Source organism: Vitis riparia, chromosome 16, assembly GCF_004353265.1.
Source record: "Vitis riparia cultivar Riparia Gloire de Montpellier isolate 1030 chromosome 16, EGFV_Vit.rip_1.0, whole genome shotgun sequence".
In the NCBI taxonomy this organism is placed as follows: Eukaryota; Viridiplantae; Streptophyta; class Magnoliopsida; order Vitales; family Vitaceae; genus Vitis; species Vitis riparia.
In genome coordinates this window covers 7,658,661-7,678,793 of record NC_048446.1, presented here as the reverse complement: position 1 = coordinate 7,678,793, position 20,133 = coordinate 7,658,661, and the positions used below count along the sequence as shown (strand labels likewise).

The 20,133-nt window shown below is 35.8% G+C and overlaps 1 long non-coding RNA gene across 1 annotated transcript; it reads right to left on the bottom strand.

Annotated features, from left to right (window-relative positions):
- Window positions 1–14,886: 14,886 nt before the first annotated feature.
- Window positions 14,887–17,298, bottom strand: LOC117932879. The gene is made up of 3 exons (XR_004654253.1): window positions 17,095–17,298; window positions 16,532–16,535; window positions 14,887–14,927 (listed from the first exon to the last, which is right to left on the bottom strand). It is a non-coding gene; the product is annotated as an uncharacterized LOC117932879 (long non-coding RNA).
- Window positions 17,299–20,133: the final 2,835 nt, after the last annotated feature.

Below are 20,133 nucleotides of genomic sequence, written 5' to 3'. Positions count from 1 at the left end.
TCAAGCTGAGGGACAATTTCGCACCTTGCGAAATTGGAACTTCAATGTGCGAAATTTAAAGTGGATGGCAGCTGTGTAGTCGCGGTGAAGCCAAGCATTCGAAGTTGATTTTGCAACTTGTGAACTTGGATCTCAACGTGCGAAAGTGGATTCTAAGTTGCGAAATCAACTTGCGAAATTTTCGCAAATCACCATGCAACGTGCGAAACTGGGATATTTGTGCCGACTCTTTTTCTTCTGATATTTTTGTGTCTAAATTTCCATTTTCTCCTTGTATTCAGCCACTCATGTAATTCCTTAGCTAGGAAGTATCCAAGGAAGGGTAAATTACCTTCCTATATAAACTCTCTTGTAAACACTAAAAAGGGCTCTCGGGGAGCTTTCTCCAGGAGACCAACTTATGTATATTTTACACTTAGTGAAATACAGAGATCTCTTTTGCTTTCTTTTTCTCTCTACTATTTTCTTTTTCTTGGAAGCCAAAAAACCTCTGAGGATGTTTTCCCAGAGGATGAGAGGCTAAACTTTTGGTTTCTTGGAGTGAAGGAAGCTAGGTGAAAAGTCCAGATGCAAAGGTGGAAAACTCTCGTGCATTAAATACAGGTAGTCGGAGTTCATAAATGGCTTTTAAATCTAAAGTTTTGCTTTAAATCCCTTTGAATCACTTTGAATGGCCAATACATGGTAAGCTTCAGGTCTCTGTGGATGCTTATTGTTAGATCCATATCAGTCCATTAGTTATCATGTACGAGCCATTGGAAAGTGGCTCAAGGTGAAGACCCATAGAGTCTAAAGCCATTAATGGAACTTGACTACCATTTCTATTGACTTGTTATGGATTAAATCTTCATTGTTAAACCTATACCGATTCGGGAAACAACCATCCTTTATGTTGTTGTCCCCAATGCGAGAAGAAAAATCCGGAATTTCCCACTTTGCATTCTGAACTTGATCCTAGCAACCTCTAGCTCCAGGAGACTTTCTTTCTTTCATTTCTACCTAGTTCTATATTAGTTTAGTTCCAAACACCACTTTCAAAACAAATTTTATTTTCTTTTAAACTTTAAGTTATGACAAAGGAAATCATCAGACTCAATTTCTAATCTATAGTCTATCACTGGTAGAGTGAAAACCCATCCCTGAGTTCGACCCTAGAGCTGCTATACTATAGTAGCTTTGCTACGCCAGTATAAGGTCATAGGATTTATAAATATTTTTGATTAAAATATTCAACTGGGCACGAATCACTTATAGGCCTATCTTCTCATTCTCGTTACCATCCCTTATCACCCATTTTGTTCTATTTTACTATCATCACATTTTCATTATCTTTCTTGCGTTTATCATTATTTGCTTCATCTTATCTCTTCTCTTTCTCTAGGTTGATGATTCTTCACATCTTGGTGCAAAGAGGACAGTTATACCACTCCATTCATCTCATCATTTAGCATTGATTCGGAGATTTTAGTTTGAGAGGTTGTCTCATAGGTTGGGGTTTATGTATTCATCAGTGATTTGAGAGAGTTTACTCATTCCTTGTATCTTTTCTATTGGAGTTTGACTTATTGATGATCAGAGCATGCGCTAAAAAAAAAAAAAAAAAAAAAAAAAAAAAAAAAAAAAAAAAAAAAGAAAAAAGAAAAAAAAAAGTGCAATGATATATTTGTGTATGGAATTTTGCTCTATTTGGCACTTATGTCACCTTTTGAGGTTTGTTTATTGGGTATATTTGTCATTGTGGGTTCTTGCAAGATTTTTATATGGGTTTTCACTCCTTGAGCCATTCTTGTCATGCATTTGGAGTCTCGAGGGTTCATATGAGAGTTCTGTGGTATCCTATGCTTCCCGGGTCATGGTAGATATGTGTTAGGTATGAGAGATGAGTGACCTTTTACTAGGGTCTCCAGATCATTGTCTTATCCACCATTACATCATTGGTGATATGACTTTCCTTTATTGTACTAATATGAGTTGATCATCATTCACTCCACTTTCTCATTGCCTTTTTTTGTATCTCATCACCTTTTTCCAGATCATTGTTCCACCTTTTATCTATTCCCTACATATTGATACACATTTATGATTCGATACCTTCTTCACATCATTCACATGTTTCATTGATGGTTTGACCACTTATCCTTTTTCTTGTTTCGCCATCAACATTTCCTTTGGTTACCTTTAGGTCCATGGCTCATAAGATTTTTTTTTTCATTACATTTTGTACATGAGGGTATGGGTTTGATCATTGGGTATTTGAGTCTAGTTTCCCTTCATTTCTTTCACTCTATCACCCTAGCCTACGTTACGTCCCGTGTCTTAAGACCACCTTGAGGCCATGAGATCAAGCATTATCTTTGACAGTTTTCACTTGGACAGGCTTTTGTAGACTGGTTGAAGTATAGTCGTTACCACGTTATCTTTTATGGAAGATACTTTTGGAAGCATCTGGTCTCTTTCTTGCTTGACATATTGATGTTTGATGGATTTTTGAGTTTGGAGACAGTTCATTGATGATATCGGATTCATCCTTTTGTCGACATCATATATCCATACTGGGGCATATTCATCTTTCATTCGGTTGAGATGAGCCCCTAGTGGAGCATTTTCTTTGAGTCTAGGCTTTTTCCATTGATCCGAGATCCCTAGTAAAGCATGTTGAGATGATATCAATTCTAGTGGAGCATTATTGAGCTTATTGAAAGTTTTTATGATTCTAGGTTCCATTTGCAGAGTATTTTTGAGATAGACTAGTGGATCATCTTTGAGTTGGAGGCAGTTTTCAGTGCAGTGTATAGATCTTATATATTGGGGTATATTTCTCCATTTTGAGGTCACCAGATTCCCATCAGATTTAGTTAGGGATTCATCAGAGACGTGCTTCTACTCTCGAGATTATCATATTCCTCATCATTTTGGTTATTCATTTGAGATCAGATTTAGAGTGTCTTCCTTGAGCCATCGGCTAATACTTCATTCTGATTTCTTAGCGGATTATTGTTGAGTTGGAAACAAATTATTGATGATGTTGGATTCATCCTTTTGATTGTGCATCAGATATCCACACTGGGGCATATTTCCCTTTTTCTCTGAGGTCCTTATCCCTATTTATGGTTATAGAGATGTTTGATTGATTTTGACAGATTCTTTATTGTACATCAGATATCCATACTGGGGCATATTCCTCTCTCCATGATGAGATTATGTTCGGGCAGCGGTATATAGATGGATGATCATTGTTGGTTTTTTATCTCACGACTTTGACATCAAATATCATACTAGGGCATATTCCCCTCTCCTTTGCGAGATTTGTTTGGGCAATGGTATGAGTATGGATGATTAGTGTCGGTTGTTTACCTCATGACTTTGATATCGGATCTTATACTAGGGCATATTTTCCCATTTTCTTTGAGTATCCTTGAGATTGAGACAGTGGCTAGCTTGGTTTTAGATTGAGTATTAGTTTGGAGCTTTCGGCAATTGATTATATCAAGACCTCCCTACATGGATTTGTTGAGATAGAGATGGATCACACTAGATTTCTCCCGAGGAGCATGGGTGGATCCTTTATCCAGATGTTCATGGGACAGATTTGTTTTTGTCATTGTTACCTTGCAGATTGGGTTATCCAGATGAGCGGTATTTTGTGCACTTTGAGATTCGCTTTTAGATGAGCCACGATATATACACTTTGAGATTTACCTTTTGAGATTCGTCGGCAGAGTAGCTTTTCAGACACAGAGAGTTCTTCCAGTTTGACTTTTTAGAGGTTTGTCATGGTGTATTGGTTCCTGACCCATTGATTTCAGCGGATGATTGATTTACTGGTTGTTTCAGTAGTGTGAGCACCCTGGATATTGGGGCATATTTCCCTTCTTGGGTTCAGTAGTCTGACCCTTGGCATTTTGAGTATTTGGCTTTGCGCCCATTTACTTCCTATCCTATTTCGAGTTGATCTTCTTTATCTGTTCCTTCTAGTCCCTAAGCCTCGTAGCCCTGAGCTATTCATTCCTTCTAGGCCCTAAGCCTCGTAGCCTTTAGCTATCCTTTCCTCTTAGGCCCTGAGCCCCGTAGCCCTAAGCTATCATTTTCCTCTTAGGTCCTGAGCCTCGTAGCCCTGAACTATCATTTCTTATTTAAGACCCAGAGTCTTTCCAGCCCTGAGCTAAGCCTGCATCATTTGGTCGCCCATGAGTGGTATGACCTAGAGTTTGCGTATCGCACTCTCTTTCTAGCCGATCAGTCATAGAGCCCGGAGCTCATAGACTTAAGCTATTAGTTGTAACCCTGAGTTGCTCATTGCATCATGACCTAGAGTCATTCATTCCATCCATAGCCCTAAGCTATTCATTGTAACCCTGAGTTACTCATTGCACCATGACCTAGAGTCATTCATGGCATCTTGAGCCTTGAGCTCACGACCTAGAGTCATTTGCACCCTTCACATCCCTGAGATGTTTCGTTTTCATCATTCTGGCCACTTGCGAGTGGCCTCGACCCGGCACCATGAGCCGGAAAGCATCCTGATCGGCTATTCATTTAGAGCCCTGAGCTCATGACTTAGAGTCGTTTTCCTTATTTATGACCTAGAGTCATTCTTTCCATTTAGAGTCCTGAGCCTGTGACCCAAAGTCATTCACTTCATCTATGACCCAGAGTCATTCTTAGCATTTATAGCCTTGAGCCCATGACCCAGAGTCGTTTATCCTATTTACGACCTAGAGTCGTTTATCCTATTTCTGACCCAGAGTTGTTTATCCTATTTTTGACCTAGAGTCATTCATCTCATCCATGACTTTGAGTCATCCTTTTCACCTCTTTCCATCTTTGTGCTACTCGTCACATACCTTTCTCTCTTTACTACCATTCCCCCATGTAGAGTTGTTCCATCCTTTCTTTGCAGACCCATGTACTGACCTTACTCTTGCCATGTGCTAAGACAAAATCTCTAGTCCTTCTTTAGTTCTTCAGTATAGTTCACTTTGTTTCACTCATTATTCGTATTTTTACTCATATTCCTTACACTCGTGATCTCTATCGAAGAGGGGCATATTTGTAGACCCTCAATTTTGTCCTCCTAGCACATGTCCTATTAGATACTTGTTCGATACTTTACAGTAGTTCCTTGGTAGCCCATAGCTACTCACACTACTTACCTTTCTTGAACCACCTCGTAGACTCTGGTTGAGGGATTGCCTAACCCCTATTATGACCTTGGCAGCCCTAATTTAGACTTAGACACTTTTCAAAACGCCTTGGGCCCACTTAGGTATACTTGGCCTACTAGGCGCCACCTTAAGCCCACTTAGACACTTCATTGGGCTTAGTTCACTTACGTCCTCTTAAGCACTTTTAAACCCACTTTTTATATGACTTGCATGATTGCATGACCTACATGACTTGTGCAGCTTGTATGGATTTCTTTATTATTTTATTTTATTTTATTTTATTTTATTACAAGTTTTCTAAATCATATTTTTTGGCTTCTTGGGCATGAGGAAATGGGCTGCCATCTATTTGGAAAGAGAATCAACAGAATTTTGAAAAAAGAGGAGATTTTGTTTTTAGAAGGATAACACATATATTATTTCCATGGGGGAATCGGTTACAAAAGAAAAAATAAATAAGAAAGGAAAGTGGATTTCCTTTTTGGACTAGAGAAGTTTTTTTTGGAGGGAGATTTTTTTATTGTCTTTGTAGAGAGACACAAAAAAGGAAAAAATGAGGGGATTTTCTTCCAGCAGATTTGGGGGATTTTTTTGGAAGGCTGATATATATACGTGAGAAATGATGAAAAAAAAGAGGTGGATTCTTGGATTTGCTGCGTGAAAAAGCACACAAGAGCGGGAAAGGGGTGATTAGAGCCAAGGTTCCTCCAGGTATGTTTCTAGTTCTTCTCAGAATTCTTACTCATGTTCGATATCTCCATGTGTTCGTTTTTGAATATTTAATATACTGTTGATTGGTGTGGACGTTAAGGGCCACAATTTGTTCTGCTGGGATTGGTCGTTTACTTCTTCACCTTGTTTCGATTTTGATTATTTTATATGTCATTGATGTCTTTGGAAATATATAACTCCATGCTTGAATGTGATCATGCTCTGTTTTTCGTTTAAATCCTATTCTGCATAGTTCCCTTCGCTCTTAACCCATGGATTAATACTTAAAGTGGGGGCTATTTATGCTTATTGATCAATATCCTCTGTTCTTTCCTTTCATGAGATTTACTTCATTTTTTTTATTTGTTCTATATTCCTTTCCCCGCACGGTGTTCAAATCCTTTCATTTGTATTTGGGTGCGCATTGGGGAACGACGGAAATGTCGATATGAGGGATGAGTGATTACTACTCAAAAAGTGCTATTTTATAGCTTGTAATTAAACCTTTTAAACACTTTTGAGTAGTAGTTATTGCCTTTTAAACCCAATTAACATGTTAAGGCCCCTTTGTAATCAATTCTAATCAAATTGTGTTAAGTTTTGGTGTTTTGATAGCTTTTTGATCACCAAAGCAATCCAAGATTGAGGAGAGTTATTTGGAATCCATGGCAAAGCAATGAAGAGCTCAGAAACATGAAAAACCAAAGCTTTGAAGTCCTTTGCCATAAGCAAATCCGGAATGCAAGGAGAGAAGCAAAGAGGAAAACAGAGTGAAGAAAACAGAGGATAGCAGCTGCAGTCTTCTTTCGAACTTTTGGAGCACTTCCCGAAGTCCATTTTCTACATGCTATATACCATTTCAAAGCTCAGGAAGTCAAGAATCCAACGCTTCAAACCGTGTACGATTTGGAGCTGAAATGAGGAAGTTACAGCCGTTGGAAGCCAATCACTCCAAGCTGAAGGAAGATTTTGCAAAGTGCTGCGAAATCACCCTTTTGTTGCGAGATATTTCGCAGCCTTTTTGCACAGTGCTATGGTTTTCCCCTGAAGTTTCACGCCGCGATGGAAGCCAAACACCACAAAATGAAAGCCAACTTCGCAGCGGTGCGAAATCAGCTGGTTGTTGCGAAGTAATTTCGCAGCCATTTGTGTTTGTCTGCGAAATCTCGCAGACCTCATTTTCACCTGCGAAATGGTTCTTAGTGCTTCCCGATATTTGTAACTGACACTTGGAGATATTTTTCTTCAGATTTTTGATGTCTAAATCCCCATTTTCTCCTTGTAACCCACCAATTATAGGATTCCTTAGTTATTAAGTTTGGAAAAGGGGTGAATAACCTCAGATATTTTGTTTTGTAATTTTCTTTATATATATAGCTCTCGGGAGCTTGTTCTCGGGACGGTTGGAGGACGGAGCATCCTTTGTACAAATTTGCAAGGAAGTAAAATACAGAGCACTTGCTCTGCTTTTCATATATATTTTTGTTTTCTCATTCTTTTTCTTTTTAACCAATCAAACTCTAAGGATTTTTCCTCAGAGGATGAGAGGCTAGGCTCTTTGTCTCTTGGAGTGAAGAAAGCCGGGTAAGTTTCCACATGCATGAATTGGAAGTTTTGTTGTTTTAGTTTTTAATGAAGAGAAAGTGTGACCCGTTAATGGTTTTTATCTTTTTAGTTAACTTAAAACGCCTTTAAATCACCTGGGCCAACACTTGGTAAGGCAAGTGATCTCCGTCCATGGAGATTCACTAGTTTACCCCTTGCGAGCCTCTGAGAGGTGACTTGAAGGTAGGATTTTCTAGAATTGCCAACACTTGGTAAGCTTTTGGACTCCAAGGAGACATCCATTAGTTATCTCTTGCGAGCATTTGACGGGTAATCCAAGGTTAAAGATCACCTTGAATGGCAAGTGCTAGGTGAGAGGCACGAGCCATTGCAAGTTGCATCAGTGAGAGGGATTTAGTGTTTGAACCCATTAAAGGGAAGCATCTGTACATCATCGGTTGGAGAAGGAACTATATGTTAATTCTCTAATGCGAGGAAAAGAAACAAGTGACCGGAACTCCCTTTTTGTATGATGAACCCGAGCCTAGTGATCTAAACTCCAAGAAACACTTTTCTTTGTAAGTAAATCAGTTATTATTTTTGGTTAGCTTAAAACCAATCTTTGTTCAAACATCTTTATGTTTTCTTTTAAAGCTAACCTTGAAATGAAAAGACACCAATTCAGCTTTGAATTAATGTCATTTGTGAAGTGAAAACCCATCCCAGTGAACGATCCTAGAGCCACTATGCTATAGTAGCTTTGTCTTTGCTACCCTAGTATATGGTGTAATAGGTTATAAATTTTGTTGATTAATCCCTCAATCAAGGAGCACCAGCTGGACACGAATCAGCTGAGACACCAATTAGGCATGAATCAATGAGGTGTGTAGCAATCCTAATGTATTCCGGATATTGGAAAATTCTGGAACCTGCTGATAATTTGCGGAGAAATTAAAGACTGAAGCTCCGCTCAAGCCACTGCCATAGTTTAATGGTGCCAAGTCTTCCGATGCGAAGATGTTTCAAAAGACATTTTGTTTGGGAAACCCGACAATCTCTTCAAATAATCCAATTCTCTACTGATGTTATTGCTGAATTCTAAACCGTGATTAACTTGTCAATGGGATTTTAAGGATTCGTATGTGGCGGAGGAGTTTTGCACTTGTTTATCACAAAATTGCGAGGTCTTCTGTTTATTATCTTTGAGCAAATCGGGGATTAGATTTGAGCAGAAAAAGGAGGAGGGTGATTGAGCGGGAGACTAGTGATGAGCGGTTCATCCAACTTCGCATTTTCGTGTCATAGTTTCAGTTCACAGAACAATCAAGGATTGAAGTTCCAATGAAGCCTTTGTCACAACTCTCAGAACCTAACTTAAATTCAGGAGTACAGGCAACCTACTAGGTTATCCTAGCAGGCCTTAACCATCCTAACTGCGCTGTATCAAGTAAGACTGTTATTAACTAACCAAGAATCAAAGTTTGGAGTTGGAAATCTGTTCAGAAATCAAATTGTAGACAGGCATTAAATGGGAAGATCATCCCGGTCTCCAAAAAATCTTGAATGAATGCTATTGGTTATTCCTTCAAGCACCCTTCTTGCTAAGGCTCTTTTAGGGTTGCAATGCCTGCTTGGCAGAATTTGGATTTTACAAGAAAATGGCTCCAAATTCTCTTTCTCCAATCAAATGGAACCTATTATCCTCTTGACATACTCATAGAAAATGCTGAGTTAGATTCTTGGTTTGCCTTGCTACATGAAGCTCAGGATCAGCATGAGATTAATGGTGTGAGGTTGCGATTTCCTTTATGTTTAGTTTTTTTTCTTCAGCATAAGCAATCTGTTGGTATCACTGCATATAATCATTCAGTTGGCACATTTGCTCCTCCAAGTCAAAAGGATGGGAACTTTAGGCCTGCTATTTTAACAGATGAAGATAGTGAATGACACTTGATGTGGTTAAGGGAATGAATTACTAGCACATAGACCATCCTACTACTGTACATAAAAATCTAAAGTCTCCAAATCTCCTTCTTAATAAAAACTGGGTTGTCAAAGCTTGTGATTTTGATCTGTCACGCCTGAAGCATCATACTTTCCTACCTTCGAAGTCTCATTTATTGAAGCGTCTCTCTTTTAATCCTCAAAGCAAGGCAATCGCTTATAGTCAGAAGACTTTCCCCTATGGGTGTTGATCCCAGACATCTTACTGAATCTCTGAGTGCAACAAATGAGTCAATTTTGAAGGTTGCATTTGACCATAGGAAAACATCATCAAGCAACACCATCAATGCCAATATTGCAACCTTAGTCCGGCATGGCCATTCTGGAGCACACTACCCTCTTCCTCTTGTACCCTCCTGTTTTCCTCGTGCTTTTACGTGTTTTGAATTGTGTTTTCAAAAATCTTTTTCATCCAAATAACCCTGACTTTAGAGAATTATCCCCAAACTCTCTTTAGGCATAAAATCCAAATTTTAACATACTATTTGCTGCCATTTTCCCTTCCAGCATGCATTTTCATCATTTTCAACTATTTTCATGATTTTCTCGATTTTCAACAAGCATGAACAAAATTCATGGTTCCAAATAATGGAATTCACTGAACCAATTCATGCAAAAGCAATTAGGGCTTTGGAGGGAGCCCGACATTCATGATATTCTTTTCGATAGTGTCTATTTGATATTTGATTGATTGTGCTTCCTCTTTGTGGTATATATGAGATTATTTTGAATTAGTTATTGAGCTAACTTTGTTTCCCATAGAGGAGTATTAGCTTGCTATCCAGGTACGCTCTCCATCTCCCCATTTTCGAAATTCCATGAATATCCATGTCTTTGTGTACCATACCCTTGCTTGATGTCATGCTTGATTGCCTTGATATATATTTGATGCTTGTTTTATTATCTTGGATAAAACACATGTTGTGTGATATATTTTTACACTAACTTTTATGTTTTATGATGGCACTTGAGAAGCCGTTCAGGTACGCACTTTGACTCTCTCTTATAATCAGATTTTCTTGTTAGACATGCCATTTTTTGTAATCACCTTAGTCTACCTAGGTATCCTCAATTAATCAATTAATTGTCACATCTCCCCCAACTTAGTTAATAGAGACCTTTGTAGGACTTAGAGGGGTGCTACCTCCTAAAGGTACCTTCCCAATAAGTAACCTGATCTCCGGACTTAGACTCGGGTTTTTCAAAGACACTTTTTCCAAAAATTATGGAGTCATTTTTTTAGGATTTTATTTCTTGTTTTATTTTTCCTTTAAAATAAAATAAAATAGGTGGCGACTCCGACTTTTCCAAAAATTACTTTTTCACAAATAAAAGCGAGTCTCGCCGATTGAGTGGGGATGCACGTGAAAAATGCTGGTCCACAATAAGCTTGAGATTATAATTGGTGATTACAAGTTCAAAGATCTTACTAACTACATTTTGATGTTTAAAATACAAAATTCAAATTACAATTTTATGTTTAAAAACAATTAAAAACTGTAGTTATTAGCTATGGTTTTATGACTTAAAAATAAAATTCCTAAGGTATGTGAATGCCTAGTTGGTTAAAATATACTAGTTTGAAAATTATATTAGTTGAAGATCTATTTTGTGGATTTTTTTTTTAAATATATTATTCTTGTTCAAAACTTGGATTGTCAGAAATCTTTTTGAAGGTCTTCAGAGGGAGTAAATGCTTTTACTCTCTTTCTTCACGTTCTTTTCTTGAAAATTACATGTTGAACACAAATATCACTATTTGAATAGCAATATTGCTATTTATACACTATTCAACATTTGAATTTTTTTATTTTTCATTTTTACATTCTTTTGTCTTTTTTATTCTTATAGTATGAAATGTAGAACACTTCAAGTCTCAAAAACACTCTATTTACAGGTCTTTCCATTAATGTTCACTTCTAATAATGCTTCCTTGTAGTAATACAAAGTACAGTAAACATATTAAGTATGTTCACTATGACATATATAATCAGGGTAAGTTGGTTTTCCCTTTCCATCTCAATAAGATACATAGTTATGTAAAAGTTTTAATCACAAAGGTGAAAAAATATATATTCTATGTTTTTAATAAGAAAAAAAATTAAACATTGTTTGCAATTTATCTAATAAATTACAAAGAAAATATGTTTTGCTACTATAGAAAAACCCATGATGCAAACCATTGTTAATCCATTTCATGAAGTTTATCTTTGAATTTGATAATCCTTATAGTGGATGACAATGACAAATCGGTTTTTAAAATGAAATTTCCTAATGGAACTTAACATTTCCTTGAGAAGACTGATATACAGGAGAGGTTCCCATCCAAAATCAAAATAATAAATAACAATATTGGAAAATTCAAAAATCTTTTCTTCTTTCCCTTTCTTCAATATTTCAAAAACCAAGACAAAAATCCCAGCCAATTTGTATTGTAGATCAACAACACAAGTTCAAACACAAATTGAAGGAAAGTTAAAAATGATAACAAATTATCGTAATTCAACTAGAATTAGGCAAGATAAATAGTGATTAAATGGAAAATGAAAACAAAACAGTTGTATTTTTGAAAAAGAAAATACAAGTAATAATGAAGGAAATTTGAAAATCCAAGAAAGTACCAACATTTACAAAAAGGCAAAGAAAATTCGAGGGAGAAAATTTGCAAATCTCTGCAACTTATACCATGCCAACATAACAAAAAAGAAAACAAGGGTTCAACACTCTGTTTGTGATGGAAAGTGCTAAGAAAGTGAGCTATAAGGGCTCAACCATAAAATTCTACTTTTGATCAACAATGGTTAAACTCATCATTAGACAATAAAATGTTGTCTACAAACTTTCTACCACTAAAGTTAATGAGAAAGTAAAGCAATATTGAAGTACTAACAAGAAAGTAAAAGGATCATGATATGGAAAACATCAAGGCATGCTTGAGCTAGAATAATTAGGATTTTTTTTTACCAAGTATAAGTTATTAGTACATTGAGAAAAAAGAAAACCCATGGAAAGGAATGCTTACAACATAGAACCAAAAGCCCCAAACTTTAAAGAAACAAAAGGTTTGATTCCATAAACTCTAATCCCCAAAATTAAAAATCTAAGGCCAATAGGGTGACTTAGAAATTATAAGACCTAATACTAAATGTTTAATTTCTATATTACTAATTATTTTCAGTGGAAGAAAAAACTTCACACGCGTTGAAAACCTAACTTATCATGTTCCAGCTAAGTAATTAAAGGATCATATGCCCATGGTACCATAATAAGGTGGATATAAGAATTTTTTATTCATTTTGTTCCATATTGTATAGTGGTCTGCATTCCCATGGACATTAATTTGCCAAAAAAAAAAAAAAAAATCTAAAAGAATTTAAGTACTCAACATGATATTATTTCTTTTTCTTTAGAAAAAAAAAACTCATTTTCACAAACAAAATGTTAATAAATGCAAAACTATTGGTTGATATTTCATATCTATAAAAATATCTAAAATCTCTTATAAAAAGAAATTTGCTCAATGACTAGAGTTTAAAAATGAAAACTAAAAAAAAATAAAAATGTATTCAAAGAAGTATCACTTACTTCTGCATCACTCACTTATATTTCCTTAGGCGTACTAGACTATCTCTTAGAAACCCATAAAAATGCTAGGTGAAGAGAGAATAAGAAGTGGCTAAGGTGATGAAATTTTAAACGATATAGGATCACATGTAGACATTAAAGCATGCATTAAATGGCAATAAATGAAATGCTTACCTTAATTAATGCCATGGAAAGCCATTTTCGTGCTCCATTGGTGTCCAAGAATATGCTTAGTCCATGAAGGTATGAAAATCCAGGTTCAATGAGCTCTTCCCTTTCTACACCCAAGATTCAGTTGTGTGTGCTCTCAAGACGAGTGTGCAGTGTGTGCCCTTTTTTTAGCCCCCCCTCAAGAAGAAAAAGCCTTCCTTTGCACTTATATATATATATATATATATATATATATATATATATATATATATATATATATATATATATATATATCACACATTACACACATTATTTGGACCACTTAACTTAATAAGCCAGTCAAGTGAATTAGGGTGAGCCCATAAAAAATTAAACAACAATATGTGTCCAGCCCCATTATGGACAATGCAAAAATAAAGTAACATTGATTTATGGTATTATCACATTGATTATGTATGTCCACACATAAAAAATTCCAACAATTCTCCCACTTAGACTACATAATCAAACATCACAACATATACATAATCATAAATCAATGTCTCATAGAATCTCATCAAAACAAATAATCAAAAGCAATCATACATGCTTCATTGCTTGATTCATAGGTAAATATACAATATTAGCAATCCTTCCAACAATAGCGTAATATTACAATACTAAAAATGGCTCCCTCTAACTTAATGCAACCTAGGCTCCCAACAACCCCATTTGAGGAACATGTTCATGAAACACAACTATGGGTAAGCCTTTTGTTAGTGGATCCGCCAACATACCTTTTGTGGACATGTGCTCAATATCAATAAGAGACTCTGCCACTTTCTCCTTAACAAAATAGAACTTTACATCAATATTCTTGGAGTGAGAAGTACTCCTAGTGTTCTTAGAGAAAGCAACAGCTACAGAATTATCACAAAATAATTTCAACGGTTTAGAAATGGAGTCAACAACTCCCAAAGCTGAAATAAAATTCGACATCCATAGAACATGACAACAAGTCTCACAACATGCCACATACTCTTCCTCCATAGTTGAGGATGTTGTAAGTGTTTGCTTGACACTTTTCCAAGATACAGCTCCTCCTGCCATCACAAAAATATAGCCCGTAGTGGATTTCCTATCATTTATGCAGCCAGTAAAATCAGCATCACAAAACCCAACTACATAAAGTATGTTGGTGCGTTGATATGTCAACATTAAGTCCTTAGTTCCTTGCAAATACTTAAAGACCTTCTTAGTAGCTTTCCCATGTTGACTCCCAGGATTGCTCAAGTACCTTCCCAACATGCCCACAACAAAAGCAATATCAGGGCGTGTACATAGTTGAGCATACATAAGGCTACCAACCAAAGATGAATAAGGAATGGTTCTCATTTCCTCTCTCTCATCATCATTTTGAGGACACTGGGCCTTTGAAAACTTATCACCCTTCACAATTGGCGCTCTAATAGACCTACAGTTGTGCATATTGAACCTCTTCAATATCTTCTCAATATAGGTTCTTTGAGACAATTTAAGCACCCTATTAGCCCCATCACAAAGAATCTTTATACCCAAAACATAAGAAGCCTCACCAAGATCCTTCATGTCAAAATGGGTTAACAACATGTGCTTTGTCTCAATCAACAAGTTATTATCATTTGATGCAAGTAGTTTATCATCAACATATAAAACAAGAAATATGTAACTACTCCCACTGACCCTCAAATATATGCATCTATCAACTGTATTCTCTTTAAAACCATTTTGGGTGATAATCCTATCAAACTTCAGATACCACTGCCTCGAAGCTTGTTTAAGACCATAAATTGACTTATTGAGCTTGCAAACTAAATCTTCCTTTCCAACTTCTGCAAAACCAATAGACTACTCCATATACATGTCCTTGTCCAAATCACCATATAAGAAAGTTGTCTTGACATCCATCTGATGTAGCTCCAAATCAAAATGAGCTACTATGGCCATAATCACTCTAAAGGAGTCCTTGGTTGACACAGGTGAGAAGGTTTCTTTAAAATCAATTCCTTCTCTTTGACTATAACTTTTAACCACAAGTCTAGCTTTATATCTCTCTATTTGCTCGCTAAAATCATGTTTGGTCTTAAAGACCCACTTGCATCCAACTGGTTTACAACCATGTGGCAATTCGACCAAATACCAAACACCATTCATATACATAAAGTTCATTTCATTGTCCATGGCTTCTTTCCAAGAAGTGAATTGAGGACAATGAATTGCTTCTTGATAAGTGACTGGATTAGAAGCATCATAACCATTATACTCATGCTCATGCAAATAAATCATGTAATCATCTGAAATAGCCGACCTACGAACCCTTTGTGATCTTCTCAAAAGAATCCCATCAACAACAGTACCATCAACAAGAATGTTAGGTTTCACTTAATCACCATGCTCTCCTTGATTAGTGGTCGGCTGTTGGACAATAGGAACATCCACATCTAGAACATGAGATGTATGAAAAGGAATTATAACATGCTCTTCTCTAAAAGGTATCTCACGAGGCATAAAATTGGGATCAACATTAACTTCATCTTCAAAGTATATAGCCCTGTCTGACTCAATGATCCTGGTGGTATGAGATGGACAATAAAATCTGGAATCCCTTGATCCAATGCAATAACCAACGAAGAAACTACTAATGGTTTTAGGATAAAGTTTCTTTGACTATGGGTTATATGGCCTAACCTCAGCCTTACATCCCCAAACATGAAAATGGTGAAGACTCGATTTCTTCCCTGACCATAGCTCATAAGGAGTCTTAGGCACAGACTTACTGGGTGCTTGATTCAAAATATATGACGTAATCATTAAGGCTTCACCCCAGAGAAATTCTGATAAGGAGGAATTAGACAACATGCACCTTACCATATAATGTGCGATTCCTTCTTTCTGCAACACCATTCTGTTGAGGAGTGCCTGGCATTGTATATCTAGCATCAATGTCGCATTCCAACAGAAACTTAGCGAATGGTCCAAGATTCCGTCCAATCTCATCATATCTCTCATAATACTCACCACCTATCAGACTTCACAGCTTTAATGGGCTTTCCCAACTGCAACTCCACCTTATCCTTAAAGGCTTTAAACACATTTAGGGAGTCAGATTTCTCATGGATTAGTTCAACATAACCATATCTAGAGAAATCATCAACAAAAGTGATAAAATATTTATAACCCGCTAAAGCAGTTGGTGTCAAAGGACCACATATATCTGTGTGGATCAAGTCTAAAGTACTTCCACACCTATCAATCTTCACATTTCTAGTCTTAGCTGTCATATTCTCCTTTAAGCAAACAACACAAGTCTCGAAGTCTGAGAAATCAAGATTAGAAAGCACACCATCTCTAACCAATCTCTCTAATCTTTGCCTAGAAATATGACCTAGACATTTATGCCATAACATGGAAGAACTCAAATTCCCTTTCCTCTTGAATTGCTTAGAGCCTCCAAAATTCTTGTGTGCAGGTTTTTTCTTCATATTGCTCACTTGGTCAGTAACAAGAGCAAGGGAGTGAGTCTCATTTTTCTTTAGTGAGACTTCATGTTGCACCACAATGGACATCAACTCCTTTAAAGTCCATTCTTCCTTCAAGGCATTATAAGTCAACTTCACCACATCAAAGGAAATAGGAAGAGACTCAAGTATCACCCATTTCAAGAATTTCTCACACAACTCCACTTTCATCTCATTTTCCTTGTTGTAGTGCTTTAGCTTGATGATGTGATCTCTAACCCCACTTACTCCATCATACATAGTGGTAGTGAGAAGCTTCAAATAAGTTACCATTTCTGCCTTATCAATCTTGGTATAATTGACCTTTACATATTCCAAAAAGTCTTTGGTCCTTTCCGTCTTTGGCACACATTCTTTAATAGATTTATCCATAGTATACTTCATCATCATCAAACAACTCCTATTGGAGTGCTCCCATCTCTCATAAAAGGATCTTTCATCAACAGAGCTCACATCAGTGGGCTTACTTAGCTCATTAACTCTCAAAGCCAAGTCCAAATTATGCAGAGTCATATGCACATTGAAAGACTCATACCATTCCTCAAAGTTATTTCCAGTAAGAGGCTTGATGGCAGATAATTACAGAGTAATTCCAGGATTACTAGTAGTTGGAAAATAGCAAAATTAAACAATATGCATGTTACTACAATATCATGTTATTTGCTAGTTCCTAGAATTTCTCAATTTAGCAATAGCTTGGAATCTTGAAATTCCACAGTGGTAAGACAACTAATTAAAAAGCACAACCAAGATGCACTAATTTTATTACCAAAAGGGTAAAAGAAAATTAGTATGGTTCATAATATATAATTAATTTCCTCCACCAATCTAAGCATCCTACCAAGTATTATAATCATCGATAGGACAATTACAATACCCGTATGGACCTTAGTAATCACAATAATAAAGCAACAAAAAATGGAAGATAAAATATCTCAACAAAGACAATTTGACACATATAGGATCACGATAAGCAACCACTTATATGTTCATTATTGTCATGATAAACTCAAATATTTAATTTGCCCAACTTGACACACTTAGAATTGCGATAGGCAATCACACAAGTATTCTTTATTGCCATAATAAATTTAAATATTTAACAAAAAAAATGGCCTAGGACAACATTATTGGTATAAGATAAAAAATTACACCATAAAGAACAATAATAATAATAATTGTGCCAATTAAACCAAATTTAACAAATGCATAATAATTCCAAGTATATCAAGACAAAAAAAAAAAAAATATGACATCATGATGACATCATCATGCACTGTTCATTTTTTCCACTGGGCTGAACACGACCTGGTTCTTCTGGAGAAGAAAAAAAAAAATTCGGCCAAAATTTTGTGCATTTTCCGACGAAAACACTTAGGTTTCCATCCTCAAACATCAATCCTTCAATCTACACCCAAAAATTACACAAAAAACGCATAATATAGAGAACCAAAATAGGCCCTAATTTTCGAAATCCCATGAAATGAGCTCCAAAAATCATAAAAAAAAAAAAAAAAAGGTTTTGCTCCAAACAATATTTTCTACAAGTCTCCAACATCAATCAGGCTTGAAAACCAAGAATCAACACCAAACGAAAAAAAAAACTCCAAAAAATGGCTTCCAAACCAGAAAACGGGAAACCCAAAATAACCCAACTATGCAGCTCAAATGTCATCCATTTATAGCTCTGATACCAATTGATGAAATTTTAAATGACATAGGATCACATGTAGACATTAAAGCATGCATTAAATGAAAATAAATGAAATACTTACCTTGATTAATGCCATGGAAAGCCATTTTCGTGCTCCACTAGTGTCCAAGAATATGCTCAGTCCATGATGGTATGAAAATTCGGGTTCAATGAGCTCTTCCCTTTCTACACCCAAGATTCAGTCTGTGTGTGCTCTCAAGACGAGTGTACAGTGCGTGCCTTTTTTTTTAGCCCCTCAAGAAGAAAAGCCTTTCTTTGCACTTATATATATTCATATATATCACACATTACACACATTATTTGGACCACTTGACTTAATGGGCCAGTCGAGCGAATTAAGGTGAGCCCATAAAAAATCAAGCAACAATATGTGTCCAGCCTCATTATGGACCACAATGCAAAAATAAAATAACATTGATTTATGGTATTATCACATTGATTATGTAAGTCCACACATAAAAAAATTCCAACATAAGGATCACAAAAAGCAAGGATCCACATTGAAAAGAAAACAAATATCATTCTCAATAATTCAAAACCAATGAATCTAGTAATACCAACGCCAAATCCTCCAATTATTAACCTCCACAGCTTGGCTCTTAATGAACAAGAAAACCTATAAAGTGAATCCAAAACTACTCATTAAACAAACATGATTGAATCAAAAGAAAAACAAAACATGATTGAACCAAACCCCCGCTAAGTCCATAAAAAAAATCCCCTCGAAATTCCAAACACAAATCAATAAAAAACATTCCATTCATAGGGAAGAAATTTTTTCTAAATTTTATGTTGTGGAAAGTTTGACTTATTCAGAACTTGAAATTAGATTGGTAAAAGTTTGAGAGAATCACCTGGTGCTCTGGAATAAGACAACGAATGAGTCTGTAGCTTTGCAAAGAAGATAGAGGAACCAGGCTTAATGAATGAAATTTAAGGGTAAAATTGTAATTTTAGGTTATTTTATATTATCTCATGGGATGAACGAACTAGAATAATACCTACTTGTAATGAATTGAAATCCTACATATAAGTGGAATTTGATTTATATAGGAATAATCTTTTATTTCATTCCTATCTTCATAAAAGTTATCCAAAACATGGGAATGGGGAAGAGAATGAATGAGATGTCCATTCACACTTCCCATTCTCGCGTACCCAACACTCTTGAACTAGTTTTTGTATTGAATATGAGGTATTTCCTTTATGCATTGTGGAGATTGGGGCAAGCCATGATGAGTGGATGATGTCAAGATGCAGCCACCATGGTCCAGTAATCAGGTTCCCCTTCCAGCTAAAAGACCAGCCATATCATTGTGGCTATCCTTGGTTTGAGATATCTTGCATAGAAAAGAAAAACCACGAAATGAAAAGAAATAGAACCAGAATTAGTAATGTGACATGGTTGTAAATTCAATTTATATCATTTATATAATATAAACTAAATTTAATCCACATCTTAATTAAAATAAAAATAGTTTTTTAATTACAAATAAATTTAAAATAAATATTTTTTTAATAAAATATGAATATTAATAATATAATAAAATCATAAATTATATTTTTATAAATATTATTAAAATATAAATATTAAATTAATTGATTTATTTTGTTAAAAATAAAGAATTCAGAATTAATAATTTTTAATACTATTTATAACTCCACTAGTTAATGGTGTGTTTACTACATTTCTAGAAATGAAATCGATGAGTTTGATTCCTAC